This window comes from Sturnira hondurensis, unplaced genomic scaffold (genome assembly GCF_014824575.4).
Source record: "Sturnira hondurensis isolate 20B ecotype Veracruz unplaced genomic scaffold, ASM1482457v3 Scaffold0008782, whole genome shotgun sequence".
In the NCBI taxonomy this organism is placed as follows: domain Eukaryota; kingdom Metazoa; phylum Chordata; class Mammalia; order Chiroptera; family Phyllostomidae; genus Sturnira; species Sturnira hondurensis.
The window spans coordinates 4,643,165-4,661,646 of record NW_028081413.1 but is presented as its reverse complement, the minus strand read 5'-3'; positions in this window follow the sequence as shown (position 1 = coordinate 4,661,646).

Below are 18,482 nucleotides of genomic sequence, written 5' to 3'. Positions count from 1 at the left end.
CACATATTAACTTAATAAAGTTCAATAGTCATACCTAAGTTCTATAACTTAAGCCTATTTTACTGACGAGAAAAATTAGAACTTAGAGAAGGTAAGTACCTTTCCCATGACTGTATAACTAAAATGCAGTGTAACCTGAGCCCCAATCTGGAGCCGAATGGCTCCAGAACTAGTGTTCTTAACAACCACACTCTATTTCACATGAATTTATTGGAAATTGGATGGACAGCATTTATGAAAGAGAACATGATCTACCAACGCTTTAATCACTGATAGGCCAAGACAGCGCTCTAACAATCAATAGTAGCCTAGTAGAAATGAGCAACATTCATTCTTAACAGATCACCACTGTACACCATTCCCAGTCTTTATTGGATCTTTGGAATCAGATAGATACGGGTTCAAATCCTAGTCCAGTGCCTCATAAAAGTGTGATGTTGGGCAAGGGGCTTTACTTCCACATGACTTAGTTCCCAACAATTCCCAAATTGCAGAGATGGCCAAATATAAAAATTAATAAAGATGTATTTCAAGTGTCTGACATAGTTATGCTTAGAAAAGCATAGCTAGAAATTACTGCTTCCCAACCATCAGCAAAGCAATCATTCCATATCTATTAAGCAATTAGAATGCTTTGGACTTTAGATTGATATTTGTAGAGGTCCTATTGCTCAAAGTATATGAAATGGAACTACTATATTAATTAAACTTTCCTATTATTGTAGGTAATTATCATAATTAAGCCTCTGTGCTACACTTTCACACTAAGTAAAATTGTCCCTCTATCCTTGAATAAGTATCAATTTATAGATTTATAAATAGGGAAAAAATCATTGTACACACAGACATGAGGTCTGTCTGGGAAAAGTCCAGCGATTGTTAATATAATGAGAATGGTTTGCACAACATCGATATAACCTGGCAGCCAAGGAGAGTGGACTGGAATATGCATGCGTGAACAATGATGACTTCACTGTACTAGTCAGTGGAGGTGCTAGATGCCAGTGAGGGAGCATGTGTACTGTGTGGTCATCACATTCAAAATTACTGAGCGCGTAGAGCAATAATCCTGCATCCCAAAATTAAAATCACCTTTGAAAGGGAAAAGTTGTCAGAATGTCGATTAGAGTCAGAAAAATATGATGGGGCAGCTGATGGTGATTGGGAGAACTGTGTGAGGTACCAAGGTATCTACTTTGAAGGGAACTGAGGCATCATTGTCCTTTGTGCAATGTTTCTTGTATCTTGTATATTCTTCAAAAAAAGTCTCTATTTTTCATATTACAGGGCTGGATACCTTCTGGACACCTTCTGGACAGACCTTGTAATATGTATACATGTTTATGTACTTACGTGTATAAATAAATTAATCAGCTCACTCCTGCTTCATAGAGATTTTTAAGGAAAATGCAATTTCTACTAACTCATCTTGGTGAATTGATGATGCAATAATAGCAAAAAGTTAAAAGTCAGAAAAGGGATGGAGAAAATAAAATTAAGAATTAAAATATATTCTGAAAATTCTGTGATTGTCCACCAGTAAAGTCACTTTGGAAAAAGAGCCTGTGGGTAAAATTGTAAACACTATATGTTTTTTAATATTAAAGTGTTGTCTAACAAAATTACTGAAAATCTAAAAAAAAAACAATTTAATCCCCAAATTATTTTGAATTGGTAGTTGTAGCCTTACTATGAATAACGCTTCTCCTTTAAAACCTTGCTGGGTTTGTAAATAGTTATTTATACTAACTAAAACAAAGCCAACAAAAAATTACATCTTCACTGAACTTCATAAATTCCACACTTACTGGGAAAGAAGGAACTTCTAGGGAAAAAAATCTTGTATGTAACCCACAGCTATATTTTTCAGTATTACTGTCTTTAAAATACTCTAACCTTTTTGTGTCTAAGATTTATCATATAAACTCAAGAAAAATCATGCTACTTGTTCTTAAAATCCATTATTTTAAAAATTATAAGTAGAATTAGATATAAAATATAAGCCGCCATATATCCAGAAATAGATCAATTTTACGTGTTTAATTTCCTTGATGATTCTTTTTAAAAATGTAGAGAGTATCACTGATGAATACAGACTTAGGGATCATTCTGTAGAGCTGGCTTTTAGTTATAGTAGAATACCTTTAATGCCTAAGTCTAAAGATGATAGAAAGAAGGTGGCTGGCATGATCCACACCAGCGTGTGATTAGGTAGACATATCCACCATAAATCATGCCCAAACACTACATTCTGAGGAAGTGCCAGAAAAAATAATATGGAATCCAAAAGGCATTTTCACACAGTGTTAGTGTGTACATCAGTCAACCATCACACGGCTTGGGAGTTGTATAAATTTCATGCATCAATTTGAGCAAGTTTATCAGACTTAATGCTTTCAGCTGTTGAACAACAACAGATTTATCAAACTCATTCATGTGCAATTCACTGAGGATAAAAAATGTTAACAAAAAGTTAATACAGACTCACAAGACTAATCATTTCCTGTGAATGATTACGAATTAGACCAACAGGATTCAGTAAACAGAGCTGCTGTGTGCTCTGGGCAAGGTCCTCAACCACTCTGATCTGCAGTAACACCGTGGAGAAGGCAGCTGCTGTCTTATTGGTCCATTGCAAGTGCTGTCCTAACACTAAAATTTTATGGACTGTGTTTTTGTTCATTTGCTTCCATCAGTGAAACTCAATTTAAGAATAGAATTGCACTGAACTGGAAATTTAAAAGTGCTCGCTTTAAATTTAAAGACTTTTAAAATTTAAAAGTCTTTTTAAAGTTTTGGAAATATTTTCTTCCTAAATTATTCTCATTTTTTCTCATATCTGCCCACTTACGTAGTTACCTAACCAGGCAATATATGTCTATTTTCTTTTACCACTTAATTTATATATGACATATGTTTTTGTACTTTTTATTGTATTTCAATCCATCTTTCCACTCATGAGAAAGTAAGCCTTTTGAGAACAAGATCTATGCCTATTCTCTTTTATATTTTTCATTGTAGTTAGCAAAATGATTTGCTCATAAGATGCATCCGTTAAGCATTTTTAAATAAATTGATTAATATTACCAGAGGGTATCAATTCACTGTGAGCTCTGGTGTCTGCCTTTCCTGGCTATTACCACACTCACTGAGGCTATAGATATGGCATAATCTAAAACTCAGATTAAAGCATTTCTCCACTCTTCCTTCATTCCATTGCTCTAAGCCATTTCAGAAATCATCTGCTCTTGCTTTCCACTCTCCTAGCTTTGAGAATTGGTCACCCTCCTTGTTTTGTTCCATTTGGGTTTGGCAACTACTCCCAGACTATTTACCTCCTGTACTGACCTTGCCAACCCCTAAGATTTGCCTCTGCTAATTGTCTAGCATCTTTTGGCTCCAAATTCCAAATGACTACCCCAGATCTGCCCCATCTCATGGAAAGATTATACTTGATTTCTTCGGACCACATGCATTTTATCAGGTTCACCCAAAACTGAGCTTTGTTTATAATGGGCACTCGAAACCCAGACTGCAGTAATGTTAAAGTTTCTAGCTGTGAAGTTGGAGAGAACAATCATTGGTTCCAATAATAAGCGTGTACACTGAAATAAAGCAGTAGGGGGAAATGTACTTTTCACAATGTGTAAATATGGAAAAACAATTAAGAATTAAGGAAGGTAAAATATAACTCAATTATAAAAAGAACTCCAGAGCCTTAAACAGAGTACTGAATAAACACCTTTGCCCAACATAGATCTCACTGATAATACATTCCTGATAGACGATCATTCAGATTCTGCTTTAATACCATATTTCCACCCAGTATTTCAACAATTCTATATTAATTGGAAATCTAAATTCAGTAATTTTCACTGTGTTTATTGGAGTTTAGCCCTTTTAAACCACACACACAAAAAAAAAAAAAAAAAAAAACTGCTCTGCCCAGGCTGGTGTGGCTCAGTGGATTGAGTGCCAGCCTGTGAACCAAAGGGTCAGTGGTTCGATTCCCAGTCTGGGCACATGCCTGATTGGCAGGCCAGGTCCCCAGTGGGGGCCACGTGAGAGGCAACCACACATTGATGTTTCTCTCCTTTTCTTTCTCCCTCCCTTCTCCAGTCTCTAAAAAGAAATAAATAAAACATTTTTTTTAAAAAAAAACCCTGTTCTTTCTTCTCCACATGACTTTGAAAATATGGTAACATGCCCACAGCAACCCTCACTATCACCCTCACCTGTGTGTGTGCATGTGTGTGCATCTTCATCCCAAGAGCTTTCTGCTCATTAATACTGAGGCAAGTATTTACATATATTGTCACCTTATTATAACCTAAGAAGTTATTATTAATTTCACTGTAGGCACATGTTTACATTTTCAGAGCACGATTTCTACCATGCACTAACAATGTGGCCTGTAAGCTTAAATTTTAAAATGAGGATAATGATACACATCTCATACAATTGTTGCCAGCTTTAAGTGAATTAAAGTGTGTTTAAGGATTATGTGAGGTGAAGTACGAAAAGGACAGGATTTTTAACAAGCTGATTGTCATTAGCCATCAGCATTAACTGCTTTTGACCAGGTATCCTAATCTACTACTTCTGAAAGTGATTCAAAAATATTCACAGAATTATAAAAAGTAAGAGATATTCAGTATTAAAATGGAAACAGAGAAGTACAACTAAGAGATAGCATGTAGTAGAATGACAAAGATGGTATTTGGTATACATCTGTTAAATATTTACTTGCATATCATTTAAATTATTTCTATAATGAAAAATCACCCAACGTGTATTTTGTCTTCAGTATTAATACACAGGCATCTTACTGTGTTGCTGGGAGCTCTATGCCTTCCTAAGTTTCATTTTGACGAACATATGATATTCCACCAAGTGAATGTATTGTTATTACAGAACGAGTTTCCTCATTGGGATGTTTACTTATTTTAAATAGTTCACTATTATAAAGAACTATATAACAAATATGTTTATTCCTAAATATTGCCTTGTTTTCATTTTACTAGGATAGAGTCTCAAATTTTTTAAATAAATAATCTTCATATATACATACATACATATATATATATTTCCAGTGGATATTGTTAACCAAAATGTAAGGTTGCATACACGCACATCTTATATTTAGGATGGATGTGTGTGTAATTATTAAACTTTATTTTGTTGATTTTGTCCTACACTTTTTCAATGAGCACAATGTTTCAATACATTTTTATAGTTTCACAACCTTACAAACTTAATGTGTCTGCCTAGATTTTTGTTCCAACTATACCTATGAACTTTGAGGAAAAGGTACCTAAGACAGACACTTTTGACATGTCACTGGAGACAACACTCAAGTTGGAAACTGGTCTATTAAGCAAAACTCTGGGAACATTGTTCAAAGAGCCAAGAATTTACTAACTATACTATCATCAGTCCCTGTGTCTCCATTATCACCAAGATGGTAAAATCCCTTCGGAAGGATGCCGTAACAAGGTATCTTCAGTTACTTTGGGTTCAAACAATTATGTGGCATTCGAAACTACATAGGGACATTTTAGAAGTAAACCATTTTAAAAGAGGCTACCATCAGTAAGCATGATGAATCAACAGTGGTCTGTCTCAGGTTACTGTGTAGACCCTTACCCTTACAATACGTAGCGAGTGTTTGTCAGGGACGTCACCCTGTCACATGTATGTTTCTCTACAGAAAAAGGACAACACTGCCTGAGAAATCAGGTTTATTGCTGTAGAAGTAAGTATAGAAAATTCTTATTAGACAATTTGTTTTTAAATGTAAAAGCATGGGTTATTACCCAGGTGAATAAATGGATGGCTGGATGGATGAAATATAATGTCAAAAATGTTTACAATATCTTAAAGCTCTTATGGTCAATATTATTTTGTCTTGTGTTCCTTGAGCTTTACTTGTGGGTCGACAGGCATCTTATCAAAGCGCACGTTTGCTAAAAGAATCGGCAATCATCTGTTAGTTCCGAATACTAAATAATGGCAGCATTGTTTTGGTCCACGGTTTAATAACTTAAATGTGTCAACGGAGAGATTGTATTCTCTGCAAATATAGTTCCTCACATAATAAAAATAATTTTAGGTGAAATTAGATTTCAGATATTACTTGTCAGTAAAACGTTGTTTATTCTCTTTCAAAGCACTACCCCCAAAAAAGAATTTTAAAAGAATCACTCATCTTTTTTTCATGAGGAATAAAATAAGACGGACAAAACTAAAAGAGCCTCTCCATGCTCTCAAGAGAAGGATTCTCACGACTTGCTCGTGGTCCCCGTTGCAACTGAGAGGGAAATTGTCACCATGTCCGGAGCCCTTGATGTCCTCACGTGCCTTGCCGCTTAGGTGGCCCCACCCATGACGACCAGAGGGCACGGTACATCTACGGGAGGAACAGTGATGGCGTTACCTCATCAGTCTGAAGAGAACCTGGCAGAATCTTTCTGCCGGCAGCTCGCATCGTCATTGCCATTGAAAACTCGGTTGACGTCACCGCCATAGCCTTTAGGAACACTGGCCTGTGAGCTGTGTGCTGCAGTCTGCTGCCGCCGCCACTGGAACCACTTCCACGCTGGCCGCTTCACTCCTGGGACCTTCCCTAACTGGATCCAGACAGACTTCGGAGAGTAGGGTCTTCTGGTGGTTACTGATCCCAGGGCTGAGCACCAGCCGCTCATAGAGGCGCTTAAGTTTAAACGGCCTGTGTGGACATCGCCACCCCTGGCTACAACAAAGGTGTGAGCGGGTGGACGCTGGCCCAGCAGGTTCTGCGCATGCGCGGCACCATCCCACGTGAGCACCCACGGGGAGGTCCCGCCTGCTTTATACTTCTACAGAGATCCTGAAGAGACTGAAAAGGAAGCTCAATCTGCTGCTGAAACAGCTGTGACCGAGGAGAAATTTCAGGGTGAATAGACTGCTCCGGCTCCCAAGTTCACTGCTGCTCGGCCTGAGGTCGCTGACTGGTCGGAAGGCGCAGGTGCCCTCTGCGCCTGTTGAGCAGTTTCCTCCTGAAGTCTGGTGGGCAGACTTTCCACCGAGGACTGGTGTGCAGCGCCCATGGCTCAGGCTGCTGAATCGATAGGAACAACCATTCAGTGATCTTAAGCTGTTTTTTCATCGACACTTAAAAGAGAAAATAAAAATAAGGTTAACAGAAAATAAACAGTTTCAATAATGAACCAAATTAAGGAAGATCTATGTTACCGGAGCTATGCGATTTTCCAATCCCTATGTCTAATTTATATTTGTCTACATTTTAATTTTCCCTCTGTTCTCTAAAAGTTCAGGGGTTTTTTTTGTAAAGTGTCTCCAACACAGCATATCATGAAAAGTATATTAAAAGACAAAAGTAATTTGGCTTGGGTAATCGTTGTTAAAGGTACTATCTCATTTTTTTAAGCGCATTATAATAAAAAAGTTGTTGAAAACCACAGGACAACCATTATCACTTACAGTCTCTATCTGGATGACTAGAGGCCTTTACAGTTATGCCAAACAAAGGTAGGTTCTTTAGCTGTCATTTTCTCCACCTGTGATGATATCCTTGTCATCCATTAACAGAGTAAATGAGCACTTACTGTATACGAAGAAAAGAAGAAAAGTTAAAGTAAGAAACTGACATGTATTGAACACCACTTATGTGCCAGCGTGTACCTAGTTGTCGTTGCTTTTAATTCTCACCAAAAGTACAAAGTGGGTAGAACAGGAAGCTCAGAAGAGCGGGGCTTCTTTCCCCAAGCCTCACAGGTAGTAGGTAGCACAGCCTGGTTCCAACTTCAGAGTTTAAGCTTTCTCATTTACCATCCTTCCTGTCAGCATGTGGAAAATGAAAAATCAGTGAGAAGAAGTTGTGGAACTTCTTAAGATGTTTAAAAATATTTTTATAGCAGATCTAATTATTCTCATTGTCACTGTGATTAAAATAAACAATATTAACTTTAACAATGGTGACGCTTTTGAGTTTTGACTTACCTCTCTCAGAACCCTTCATAGTAAGTAAGTACACAGGACGCACAGCATTGAGTTTCTTTTCCTAACCAAGCAGTTTACATAGACTCATGGTATTTTACAAATTAGCACAGACTCACAGGAACATAAGGATTTCTCTGCAGCCCTTGTCTATGGACTGAGAAGCTCCAGATCTTTATTTTTGTAGCACAGGTTTAGGAGGAAAATATTAACCCAAATTTCAATGTAATTGAATAAGCACAATAATCAGAATTCCAATCAAACAAATTCCTTTTAATTCAAAACTATGACATCATCCAGGTGAAAACATGCAGATTATTTTTGATCCTTCATTATAGTCTTTCTCCATTCTTGATTAGCTTTGCCTTATTTGTTTAACAAATATTTATTTCATATTTATTACATCACTGAAATTTTTCTGGAGCCATTTGCTAATCTCTGGTAAGTGAAATTAGTGAAAACTTAACAAAATCTCTCTAATGCTAATCAGAAAGAAAGATCAGACCAAGATATAGTTTTTGATCAGAATCAAAATATAGTTTTAAAAAAATAAGAAAAGAAGCCTAGTCTTACATTTAGGCGTCCTAGTGAACTGCAGATCATAACTATTGGTTTTAGAGTAAAATTCAAGTCTCATTTTATCACCACAACTTATTTGACTTTGAACAAAGGATTAGTGTTTCAAAGTTTTGGGTTTGTCGTCTTTAAAATAGGCATGAAAGCATCTGTCTTACAGAGTTTCATGTGAGGATTACAAGCAATTTTCAAAAAATATAGTACAATCCAGGCAATAAAAAATTTAAATGTATGCTTTAGAATTATTGTTTAGGTCTTTGGAGATTATAAACTGTAATTAATTTGGATTCAAAATCAAATTTAACTTTATATGAAAATTAGACATTACAAATATATGAATTATAAAATTATTAAATTAAAAATAAGGAAAGATAAATAAGACTTAAAAACATAAAGTAAAATTTATTAAATTATTTTTAACCTTAAAATGATAGCATACATTATAAATTTATGCATAGAAAAAAATTCTGGATGAAAACATATCTAAGTATTAGTAATAGTTGTCTTTGGGTGGTAAAACTATGAATAATATTTTTCTATATTCAACTTTTCTGCATTCCCGAAAAATGCTATAAGAAGCCTATACAACTTTATGGTAAAAAATAATTTTTGAAAAATCAATCAAAATGAAATAACTATATTACACTCAGAGTAAGGGAGAGCTTTAAAAGAAGCATTAAGGAAGTTTCAAGAGCAAGAAACACCCAAGTCTTCCAAGGTGAGCGAGGAGTCAGAAAGGACTTCATAGAGGAAAGTACATCTGAGCTAGTAATTCAAAGAATGAGTAAGAAATGGACAGATGGAAGGCAGAGGGCCAGCACATGACAAGGAAAGAATGAGCAGGAAAGCTAGGATGGACTAGACAGTGATAGATAGCACTACAGTAAAGGTCTGAATCCCTTTTTAGGCAGAAAGAAACAATATATTCATCACTGGGTGTATGAATCAATCAATCAATCAATCAATAAGTGATCTGATTGAAATTAAGGATTTTAAAGTAGTGAGAAATATGATGAGAATGCAGACAGCTGTGGGAAGTATAGACTGGTAAGGAAAGATGAAGAGACCATTAGGACACGTATCACAGGTAATAAAAGGTGAATACTGTTTTGTGAAAGAGTGAATTCAACCAGGAAATTAAGTCAGCTAATCTGCCATGTACTTGAAGCCAAATTGTGACATCAGTCCCCTAGCTCTTTACTAGTGACTCTACCTTCACATTATTTTGTCTCCTCTTGTTCTTCTTCCCTGGGGAATTTTAGTACTTAAACTAGCATATCATTTGGGTTTTGTTTGTTTGTTTAATACTTATGTGCCGCTTGGCTTACAGGAAAGAAGAATGAGAAGGAAGTCCAAAGAGGGAGCCAGAAAGGAAAGAAAAGAACAAAGACAAGACAGAAAAGAAGAAATTGAAAGAGAAAGAGATATGGGAGAAAAATGAAAGAAGAAAAAATGGGCAAGACAGAAATGAATGGAAAAAATACACAGGACAACTGAAATGTTTTTATGGGTAATGGGAAAAGGTAAAGAATTTCAGATATTCATAACTAATACATAGCACCTATTCATATAAAGCAAATCGTCAGACATTGTTCATTTATGGTTATTTCTATTTTTGGCTTAATTTTTATTAAGATGACTCCTGTTGTTTGTCCTTGTATTAGGTTTTTCTTTTTTTGGCTCTTATGGTATGGATCAGTGGGCAGACTGATTTTCCAAAGTCAGCCACGTACCTTTGCTATTAGGAGACCTCATTTAGGTTCCTGGCTGTCTCCAGCTCGTAGCGGCCTGGCTCAGGCTTCCCAGTGGTCCCCAGTCCCGGTACAGCAGCCATCCATTTCCCACTGCAGCCAACATGTTTGTGATACTCCTTGAATTCTTACTTTAACACAAATTAATAAATGTATTGAACCACCTGGTCAGTGCCAGGAGGCTAACATTGCTATTACTTGCTAAAGGCAATATAATTTGATCTGGTATATTCCCATTTACTTAACTATAGACCCACATGCACAGTGCCAAATATAAACATCTCCTGTGTGCTGGGAACAGTTTTTTAAAAGATGATATTTTTATCTATCTGAATAACGAGGGGAGGGAATATAGATCGTTTCCTCAGATTTAAAAAAAAAGAAAGAAAGAAAGCTTCATTATTATGAGCTAAGTTGACCACATCATTTACTAGTGTTGAAAAAGTGCAAAGCCTAATGAGTGAAAATAAAACTGGTGTTGCCCCTCCAGGGATTACTTTTATTAATACAGTGCATTTGAAGAGTGTTGTTTATTACTGCTTGGTCAATATTTTCAAAGACTTGTTTTGATGGAACTGTGTTTCTTCTAAGAAGAGAGGTTTATGGTGATATTGTTGCATCCTAGAAGTTGCGAATCAGCAGCATTTATGAGCTGGAAAAAGATAGTCATGAAGTTGTATATGACATACAAGGAAAATGTACACTTTTGCCACTAAAACTGCGCACAGCTATCCGAGGAGCTCCGTAGTCCCCTCACGGCCTGCTTTCCTGGCACTGTGTCTCCAGTGCATGCGCATGCCCAGTGCTTTGCAGTCTCGTCCAGGACGTTCTACACAGAACCCTCAATCCACAGAAGGTGGAAATTGGAGGGCATCTATGTACAATCCACAAGGATTTTTTAAGATAAAAGTTTTAATAGGTAGTTTTCGTGCATTTAAAATATCAGTTGGTACACAGAACTATGGCCTACATGCAGTCTATCAAAACCACATCAGTTAGGCAGTGGAGTATATCTGTAAGTAGAATTTAAAGAATATAATCAGGATGTGTGTCACGGCAGTATGAAAACAAATAAAGCTATCTTAAAACGTGTTCATTTTTTAATCTCAGGAAATGCCTTTGGCTGGTGTACGAGAAAGATAAGTATTCATTTAAAGTTACACATAGAATTCAGTGGGAGGCCCAATATTTTTTCCTGCATATTTGAAATAATATTAGATTATTGATCAGACTACTGCTTATGGGCATGCGGAACATTAGCTTCCAAATCCATTTCAAAAGTGCTTGACTCTGTGAGGCTAAAATAAGGTTAGGGATGTGAAGCACTTCAAAAATATTTTTAAATATACCAGTACTTCTCAAAGGGTGGTTTCCAGACCAGTAGCATCAGTAGCAGGTGAGCACTTGTTAGAAATACAAATTACCTGGCTCCACTCCGGACTTAATGAATCAGAAATCCTGGGGTAGGGTCTAGCAAACTATAATTTTTAAAGCCTTCCAGGTAATTTTGATGCACACTCAAGTTTAGGAACCACTGAAGTGAGAGTTGTCTAATAAAGAGAGTTCTAATATGTACATATATCTAGTTACTACTTTATACAATTATTTTCAAATTCTATTTCTTGGAATGCTAGGCCTCTGTCCCAGGATGCTCTGATGGGGAGTTATGAGGAGAGAAGGAATAAGAGGAAAAAATCTGTTTTAGATTTTTAGCTGAAGCTACTACAGTATTTACAGTTGAAAGTGTACAGTAAGTGGCTGTCATTAAAAAGTCCTGAGTACAAGACAGAGAGAGCAAGAGTAACTTGGGGAACAAGGGAGAGAAGAAAAAGGAGAGAAGAGATAAGGAAAAGAGGTAAGGAGAAAAAAGATTGTTCAGCTGGATATTTTTAAAAGTCTGTAAAATATTATACAGCAGTCAAAATGATTTAATGTCCAATATTCACAATGAGACAGTATAATCTTAATTTTATGTTAAATGAAAAGTGTCACATATGAATACATAAAGCATAATCCTTTTTAAAAGTTAAAAATAAATCAAATATAAATGATATATACTTTTCAGAAATGCAATCAAATATGATAAAATGTTATAAATAACAAGAAAACAGTAGATACAGAACTTGACATAAGTTACGTTAGGTAAAAATAATTTAGGAGAAGACAGGGTGAGGGGAATGAGGAGGACCACAGAGCTATTGTGAAGCTTTCAACTTGTGTGTTAAGTAGTGGATTTATAATTGACTGTCTAACTCATTGTATAAATTAGTGAATGAGAGAGTGACTGAGTGAATGAATGAGTGAATGAATCAATGAATCAATGAATCAATGAAATGGTCATGAGTGGACTAATGATGACCAAGTTATGGATAATCCAATTTTACATTGCCAATGTCCATTAAAAAGTTACAAAGACTGTTGTAGTGAAATCATGCTCTTACAAACTATCATCAGAATCTTCAAAATAATAAGAGTTCTTCATTATAATTAGGCTCTTAAGAAAAAAGGACCTTTCCTTACAAAGAACTTCAGTATTACAGTCTTTACCTGTGCGTTCTCTGTGTTTAACTAAAAAGGAAAAAGGGAACAAATTCGGACTTTAGGCAAGGTTGATAAAATTAAAATATGTCTTCAAGACCTTGCCACACCACCTATTTAGTACCACCTTGCTCTCCTTCATTACCTTATTCCTAGATTTTCATGGCCCTTATGTATGGAGAGCAGGAGTAGAAGTAGTAGGTTACTATTTTCAGTAACCCTAAATACAGGTTGGCTAAAACCACTGCCATCAAACCTGACTTAACCTGTGTCAAATTGCCCAAGGCTCTTCTTCCGCTACCTAACAATGAGTAGTGATTATTCATATAGACTAATTCAGCCCTGCTAACAAGCTACCTACTGGTTAACTCCTCTTAGAGGAATAGGTTAACTTAGTTAAGATATATCGTTTCTTGAAAGACCACCTTTAAGGTTACCTGAATATATGGAACTCTGTGGCATGCCATGGAAGAAGATACTTCTGATCAGAAAGTATTTCCTTCAAAGCACACCACATACATAGTACTTTACCCTACTTGTATGAGATTGGTGACATATGTAATTTTCACTAATAAAGGTAATTTTTCAAAGTATAATTAAGTGTTTGGTGGTGATGGAGACTGAAATGATTGATTCTGAAATATGGACCATGTTAGTACAAAGTCACTTACATCCTAGTAAACAATCGTATTTTTCTATATTCATTTCTTTTTCTCACTGGGACTTAATTAAAGGATTTTTTTCAAGATAATGTTTCTCAAGCGACGTGTAAAAGAAGCGATTGCAATAAATCTATCTTATCTAAATATCCAAATTTAGAAGAAGATTATTTTAAAATATAGATAGATTGGACTTATATTTTCTCTGGACTCAGTATAAGAAAATGAAAATCAGATACCATTAGATTATACTGAGGTCTGTCCAGAAGGTATCTAGCCATATAATATGAAAAATAGAGACACTTGAAGAAGATTCAAGAAACATTATACATGGGACAATGACACCTCAGTCCCCTTCAAAGTAGGCATCTTGGATCGCAGTTCTCCCAATAGCCATCAGCTGACCTGCCATATTTTTCTGAATCTCATCAACAGTCTGAAATCTCTTCCCTTCCAAAGGTGATTTTAGTTTTGCAAAAAGCCAGAAGTCACAGGGAAGCAAATCTGGGCTGGAGGTGGGGCTGAGTCACCTAAGTGAATTGGTGTTTCACCAAAATGCTCTGAACGAAACATGATGCACGAGTGGGCACATTATTATGATGCAGCTGCCAATCACCAGTTGCCCAGAGCTGCAGCCCTCTGAATCACTGAATAGTTTGTGTGGAGAAATGTTCAAACTTAATGCAAAATTTGATATCAATCCATTGCTCTACTCACTCAGTCAGTTTGAATGTGAGGGCCACACAGTGCACATGCTCAGTTATCATCTACCACCCTCACTGACTAGTATAGTGAAGTCATCATTGTTCACACATGCACATTCCAGTCTACTCTCCTTGGCTGCCAGGTTGTACTAATATTGTGCAAACCATTATTGTTACATTAACAGTAGCTGAACTTTTTCCAGACAGGCATTATATGTAATTATATATAATATGTATGGAGAGAGACACAGAGAGACAGAGAAATACATATACATATACATATATATATATACATTACCTGATATTACATAAAAATTGAATTATATTTACTTTCAAAGAAATACCGTCTATAAAACAACACAGTATTACTCTTAGCTCTCTCAAATCCATGTCTGAAGGCACGTAAACCATTAATAACTCTTTCTTCATTACCCATAAGTAAGAATTTCTTTAGGTTAGATAACAAAAATTTTCCCCAATATAACCAATAAAGGTAATTTTGCTTTAGCAAAATTAGTGTTTTGCTTTAGCAAAAACACTAACTGAATTTAGTTCAAGACTTTGTAAAAGGGAATTTACCTTTGTACCAGGAGCAGATATATTCAAGAAAATTATTCATAACCTAAAATATATATTTGTAGTAAAAATGACTTAGTAAATGGAGTCAAGATTTGACATAGAATGGTCATGCATTTCTTCCATTAGAGAAAAGAGAAACTATCTTTTATTCATAGGCACAGATTTGAGTAAGATACCTATAAAAAGTTAATGGGAAGAGTCAGATCCTCATAAAAAGCTGCAGGAGAGCATCCCGCCCCACATCAAATCACCATACACATCCGCTGTACGTGGCGTATATGTCTGAGGAGAATGAACATTGTGCATACAAAAGTGTACCAATATGTTAAATCACAGATGATCATTAGACCAGGTACACACAACACGTAAGGCCCTTTATTGTCAGCATTTTGGGTAAGAAGACTATCAAATGTACTTTGTTACACTCGTTATTATTATTGTTAATGCTTTTGCTTTCTCGTTAGATATAATTTGTAGGTGATACATGTGAAATTGGCCTGGATGTTCAAGGAACTTTAGGCTTTTTCTAACACATTTCTCAAAATCCTTCTGTCCTAAATCATGACATCGCCCACTTCTAGATACCAAAATCTGTATTAGATAATCTATAACTATATAGCAATTTATCCCAAAACTCAGTATTAGTGGTTTAAAAGAACAACCATTTATTATCTCACTCGTTCTATGGCTAAAAATCCAGAGTTGGCTAAGCAGGGTCCCGTAGCTGAGGTTTCTCACAATGTTACAATCAAGGTGTGAGCGGAGGTTGCATCCACAGGCTGGACTGGGGGAAAATCCCCTTTCAAGTTCACTGGCAGGGCTGGTTGTGGGCCTCAGGTCTTTCTACAGCCAATGGCCAGAAACATGTTCTTTGCTACGTTGTTTTATCTATAGGGTTACTCAAAACTTGGCAGTTTGCTTTCCTCTGGGCGAGAGAGAGGTGGGGGGTGGGTCACAGTGTTTTTGTAAGCTAATATCAGATGTCCTATCTCATCATCTTTGCCATATTCTCTTTATAGGTAAGTCACAATATCCAGGCCATAATCAAGGTGAATGGTGGGATTGCACGGGGAGAGGAAGTTACAGAGCCATCTTACAGGCTTCCTACCACAACAGTCTTCCCGTATTGAAGGAAGTTGTCACACATTTCTAGTTGCCTGAGGGTTGTACAAAATTTCTGGATGGATTGCATTTGATTCCTATGTTTTATCTACATCTAGATCACTAATTCAGTCTGAGACATTATATCTTTGGAGTGTAATAAGATCATATAAAAAGTCCAAGTCTAAAAAATAAGGGACAGTGTCCCTTAAAAATGACTATTAAACTATGACTTGACAAATATTGCACATGGCTATGCATGCGTGAAGGTCTGGGCACAGAAAGGGGCAGCCGAATGGAGAAAACAGAAGAGAAAACAAAGAAAGATATTCACAGTCCTATGTGTTCCTCAGCTACCACTTTTACTTCCTTGTGTTCATCTTTTATGCCTTGATTTTTTAAGTGGTCCAACTAATTTTAGAATAGATTTTTTCACTATGATAAATTAAAGAACCTATAATTTAGATGGGTTTAAAATGTAAATAAGTTTAGAGCCCCAGTAATTGGAAGAAAATGAGAGGAAGGAGAAGGATGAGATGAGGGGGGTGGGAGAGAAAGCCAAGGGAAGGAAGGAGGGAGATCCAGAAGAGGAGGAATGGTACAGAGGAAAAACAAGGTGAGAAAAAGATACTTTGATGAGTTTCTCTGTCTTCACTCCTGAGATGTACTACATAGGCAGGTGAGAAAGTCTTTTCAGGAAATGGCTTTCAGGATGAAATGTCATTGTGGGGTTAATCAAATATGAGTTCAATTCATGGCAAATAATACAAAACCAAACTTTCCAATAAGGGGGCTATTAGAAATCAGAATCAGAGCCCCTGGCTGGAATTTAAAAACAAATTAAAAAAAAAAAACATGAAACCTGCATGGTATTCAGAATGGGGAAACAGAAAAAGGATGGGTGACAAAGATGGAGGAAACTTGACATAAGGCAAGAAAATCTCAGTGATTCCAGCCCTTTGGAGATGGAGGGAATGTCCAAGGACCTTATACACATTTGTCTACACTATCTTTTTTATATTTTAGGTGTTCACAGGGAAAATCCTTCCATCCCACACCCCTGCTTACCCACAGAGTTGTGAGGTACAGAAAGATTTTTAGATGGACAGGCTACGTAGTTGAAAAGGAAATGTATACACTTGAAATCATTTCATCTCTACTCACACATATACATCTTAAAGCCTGAAGGATATGGATATATTTGTTGTATTGCTTTTTCTGTTTTCAAAGGTGGAACTAATCAATTTATTGGTTATATTGGTGTCTATATAGAAAGTATCACTGGTTTAAAATGGTCTTTATCACATTGTAAATTCATTAAGGTTGCTGTTTAATTTGTTATTATAGTCACTATTTACAGAATATTATATTGCCTCCATCTCTCAGAATTGAGATAAGTTGTGAAAAAAAAGAAATACAAATTTTTGACAAATGCACATCAGGCTGTCAGGCTGACTTACCTAATTGCATATGCACACCTAGTCATAATTTTATATTACATGGTTTTAAACACAATTTCAGGATATTCTTAATATACTTACTTTGGCTTTCCTGCATGAAATTGTATTACTTCAGATTACCTTATAAACCGAATATTCATTTATCTACACAACATTTGTTGAGCTTTTGTCTTTGTGTTGAGAATATTAAATTCTGAGTCTCGAAAGATAAATGGGGCCAGACTGTGTCCTAAGTCTCAGAACATTTCCTCTTAGTGGATATAACAAATATTTGCCATTTGAGAACCATTCTTTATTAATCTCAATGAAGTTGTGCCATTGGCTAAAGTCCTTGGAAATCACCGATGACCCTGGCATGTGTTCTTCAAGAACCTTGTTTCCAGTATATAATAAAAGTTCGTGGATAACCATTAGATTATTTTCATTACTATCATTTGACCTTTGGAGATGGAGTTTTCTGGTTGGCATATTTTGCAAAAGACCTCCATGTCCCTTATTATCACCTAGTATTACTCAGAAGACCAGTTGCCTAACAGCAGTCTCAGTATTTTTTTTTAAATGACAACAGAAGCACCCCCAGTTTTAAGATCCCCAGTCATGCCATCAAAAGGTATTGGGGAACCTCTCAAAGTCATCTAACTTGATCACTAGGTACTAGAGCCCCAGTCTACTAAAAATGTACAATATTGGAGGTAATGTATAAACTATGACATTATTTTTTATGTTTTTCCTCAGTCTTTAATGAGTGAGGTTCTACCATCAGCTGAGCCTTAAGGGGTTCTTCCTCCACACCTCCATACCCTTTAATATATACCACAACAAAAAGGACCTCCAGGACTTTCTTGTAATTTGATTCTAAACAATTGGCCTATTCCTGCTCCCCACACTTAATTCTGTATTCTCAATACTTGTAGATTTTTCCACATCATTGACTCTCCCATTGTGGCCATATAGACCTCATAATCAGCACTGATACACCAGTGATAGCCCTGGATTCTCTCTGGTTATTCTTCATCAAGCTGACTCAATTACATACACTTCCTAAAAATTCCCATCTCCCACTGGGCTGCCCTTGGCCCACCTGGTAGGCTCAGAAAATATCTACTGCATGATGTA